We start from the raw sequence: 4,436 nt of genomic DNA on the forward strand, positions 1-4,436 counted from the left end.
GAGCCAGGTTGGCTCCAGCCTGTACTTTGAACTCCTGCTATCACTGAAAGAGTGTTTTGCACATGTCCAGGACATAAAAAGTATGAAGACAAGCAACTAGTGATTTTAAAGGAACAATCACAAATGCTAGTGGGGCCTTATGTTCTTCTGTATCTGTATGGGTCCCTATTTGCAGTTTCATCCACTGCCGTGAGTGAGGTGAGATCATAGAATCACAGAATCAGTAAGGTCGGAAGGGACCTCTGGAGGTCATCTAGTCCAACCCCCCTGCTTAGCAGGGTCACCTACAACACGTTAGACAGGGTTGCATCCAGGCAGACCTTGAATATCTCCAGAGAAGGACACTCCACAACCTCTCTGGGCAGCCTGGTCCAGTGCTCTGTCACTCTCACAGGGAAGAAATTCCCCCTCACGGTCAGGCAGAACTTCCTGTGGTTCAATTTCTGCCCATTGCCTCTTATCCTGTCACACGGGACAACTGAAAAGAGTTTGGCCCTGTCCCCTTGACATCCTCCCTTCAGATACTTATACACAGTGATAAGATCCCCTCCTCAGTCTTCTCTTCCCCAGGCTAAAGAAGCCCAGCTCTCACAGCTCATAGGAGAGCTAGGTGCTCTAGCCCTCTGATCATCTTTGTAGCCCTACGCTGGACTCTCTCCAGTAGCTCCATGTCTCTCTCATACTGGGGAGCCCACAACTGGACACAGAACTCGAGATGAGACCTTACCAGGGCTGAGGTGAGGGGCAGGATCACCTCCCTTGACCTGTTGGCAACACTCTTCCTAATGCACCCCAGGAGACCATTGGTTTTCTTGGCCACATGGGCACATTGCTGGCTCATGGTCAACTTGTCATCCACCAGCACTCCTAGGTCCTTCTCTGCAGAGCTGCTCTCCAGCAGGTCAGCCCCCACCTTGTACTGGTGCCAGAAAACAGAAACATCGCATTGGCCAGGAATCGAACCCAGGCCTCCCACATGGCAGGCAAAAGTCCTACCACTGAACCACCAATGCCCCCAGTGAGAACATGCTTCCATCAAACCTGTCCTTTATTCCTCCACAATTCTGAAATACAGCACAGGTCTTCCCACTGAATCAGTGAGACTTGGGAAATGGCTGGGCTGTATTTTGATGACGTTCTCATGGGCAACGGCCATTCCTGCTGTGACCTTCACCTGTTCACATTCCTACTGTCTCAGCAACTGAGACTGTAGTGGATGTTTTTGCCCACACTGAGATCCTGCAATGTTACTTTGAGAATTGAATCCCTGCAATGTTACTTTGAGAATTGAATCCCTTTCCCATGGTAACAAAGGGAGTTTGTGGCAGTGCAAATAGTTTCTTCCTGCCTAACAGATCTAGGCGACCCCTGTCACTGGACAAAAGAATTCCTTTTGAGTGAGTTTCAGGGCTAAGTAGTGGAGAGGACCATAGCACTACAGTCCCTTTCGGCTTTTTTACCAGGCACTAAGGAAGTGTCCTAAAGGAGAAAACTCTTTGAATAATTTTGTTGTTTATACAGTGCTCTCACTTGGCAAACCGCGTATCAGCTACTGCAAGAGCCTGCTCTGCGGAGAGTATTTTGCAATCAGTGCCCTGTACCCATGAACTAATATCACGAGCAATGCAAAGATATCTCTGGAGCTGCTGTTGATTTTACTTTCCTTTTGATTATCTCACCCAGCACTCAATGGCTATGGCTAAAATCTACATTCTTGTGTGATAAAAGGTTAAAGAGAATTTGCCTACGTTTTTGTACCATGGTTGATGTTCTGATTAAATAGTGATTTAATTGCTGAGATAGAGGATTATCTTAACTGAAGCATTACAATATGGCTAGCAGAAATTTGTAAGTAGTCAATCACAACTGTTTTTTCCTTTTCTATGTTTAGTACTCTATGACTTGGGAAGGCAACTATCTGGTCTGTGCAGTGTTATGCCAAATAATTCATTGGAAGAGCTTAAGGTAACATAACCCCAACAGCTCTGTTGACTTTTCCAGAAGCACTTCAGCGAGCTAAATTGTCTTAAATGTGAAGTGAAAGTAACTCAGAAAGTAACTGCCAGGAAGCAAAGCCTCCAGCATCACTGACATGCTGACACGCAACCTACAAAACTAAGTTCCAGGAACGGGCTGGGACACCTCAGCTCTGCTGAACAAACCAAGGTGTTCCTGGGAAAATGAATATATTCTTGATTGCACACAGGTATATCTACATACACAAACCATGACAAGCACAATCTTGAATTAAAACAAAAACATAACAAACTCTCACATGGTGAGCCTCCTGAAGGGTTACAACTCTCAGACAAGAAGTTATGTCAGACTTCAAGGAGTATTTTGTTCCTTGATTATTTGGTAGTGGTACAACTTCAAGTACTCCCCATATCTAAGAATCTTGCAGCTGCTAATGTATTTAATATTATCAGTCTCTATGATCTAAATAAGGCTGCAAAAGAGAGGTTTTCCCTTAAGATTTTCAGCTCCATTGAATTGTCCAAAACTCTACAATCTCTCTCATTACAAGGACTCAGCAGTTCTCTGTACTATAATTCACTTCACAGTCCCTTAGTCACTAATGCAGTACCACTGCTCCATGCACAGGTAGGAGAAGGATTTTAAGGGGGTCCAGCACTAGCCTGATGTCATGCATGGTCCTTGTCAAATAACAGCCCTGGCAGAGGGATCTATGATCCAGCAAAGTGCCTTACACACATACCATACAAGTGTTACCTTCTCTAGGTACAGGACAGAGACCCAGGATTGCAACAAGAGCATGCAGCAGTCTGGTAGATTGGTCAGGTTTTGCTGCAATGACCAGACTTAATCAGAGACTAGATGGTACTTTGTTGCAAAACATTAGGAAAATGGTCTGACTATTCAAGGGATTGATGGATACTTCTCTTCATCTTTCCGAATATAAGCATGAGGTGAGAAAGGACTACGTGCTGCCAAGGCCAGCTCTGAGGACAGAATACAGAGTTCTTTGCAATTTAGGACTGAAAAAATCCACCCTGACCCCCTCTTTTTTCTTTTCTTTCTTTTTTTTTTTTTTTTTTTTTTTTCCTTAATAAAACACTGCGCTACTGAAAGGATACTTGAAGAAAGATTCCTGCTGCCATATTCTTTCTTCCAATCACATTTCAAGGTATTTTTCACAATAAAACTACTGGAACTAAGTAAATGAAACAGACTTTCCAAACAAGAAGATAGCCACCTGAGGCAAATCCCAGATCATCCACCTCTCCTGTCGGAGTTTTCAGTCTGAGACTCCTCTTCCCCCTGGAGCTCTGTTTCTTCCAGTGTCAGGTCTGGAGCATCTAGAGTTTATTTAGAAAACAAGAGAGTTTGGCCCCTAACAAACAAGCCATACTGTATTTACACAGTCAGACGCAACAGCCATGGAAACACTGGAAACTCCTACAGAGAGGGACCTTACCAGTGCTTTCAACACATTATTTATAAGCAATCATTGCTGTTTTTGTAGCTTTTGGTTATATAGACAGAACACAGCTTGTTAAAAAAATAAAATGAAATATGATCTGAAAAACGTCTGACAGTGTTTAAGCTATTTTCCTTCCAGCCTTACTCCTGGTTAACACAAGTGACTCAGAAAACATGTCCTATGCTTTGTGCTCTGAAGGTATAGAAATATTTGTATGCAAAACCTTTTCCTAAGAATTTCTGAAGGTTTGTGTGACATTTCATCATAACTGTTCTGCTAACACAATGGGTCTAATTTGTTACAAAGTGAGCTCCTCCTCTTCTTCCCACCAGATTTACCTTCCTCCTCTCTTGTTATCATTAATATGTTCAGAAACCTTAAGGATCACTACATTAGGGCCACTTTCCCCAACATATCCTGCTACAGTAAGTGAGAATATTATTCCATCTGTCTCCTATGAACAAATGGTGCCCAAAGTGTATGACAATCCTACAAGAACACCTATTAAAGCAGGAAAATAGAAAGAAAGGGATAGACAATAAAGAGGAATATATATTAAAGGATTCAACAAAATGGTCAGCAGAAAAGTAACTTTTGTGGCTTTTTAAATGATGAAGACTTGAAGACAGCTGATTCAGTGGTGACCTTCTACTGACTCTTTGGTTGAGACATAAATCTACTCATATAACAAGAAAAAAATAGATCTCCATAAGAACAAAGGTACTCTCTTGTGGCTTTCATCTACTACATCAGGCGTTCTTTGGTAAATGCCATCTTGTGGCTTTTTTTTCTTTATGCTGTGTTGTACTTTTAAGAACTGCTGTTCTGCAGGGTTGTTTTCTTGACAATTTATACTTTTGTAAATCTCTCTCTCAAATGGTGGAGAGCTAGCTAAAATTAAAATCATATATCTATCTAGTTGTAGCCAGTAAATGAGAATAAAGGCATTCCTGAATCCCATTAGAGGATCCCTGTGATATTTCAGGCATCT

At 42.4% G+C, this 4,436-nt stretch overlaps 1 non-coding gene across 1 annotated transcript; it reads right to left on the bottom strand.

Moving 5' to 3' along the window:
* Positions 1-942: 942 nt before the first annotated feature.
* Positions 943-1,013, bottom strand: TRNAG-GCC (transfer RNA glycine (anticodon GCC)). The gene has a single exon. It is a non-coding gene; the product is annotated as a tRNA-Gly (tRNA).
* Positions 1,014-4,436: the final 3,423 nt, after the last annotated feature.

The sequence above is a fragment of the Rhea pennata genome, chromosome Z (assembly GCF_028389875.1).
Source record: "Rhea pennata isolate bPtePen1 chromosome Z, bPtePen1.pri, whole genome shotgun sequence".
NCBI lineage: Eukaryota > Metazoa > Chordata > Aves > Rheiformes > Rheidae > Rhea > Rhea pennata.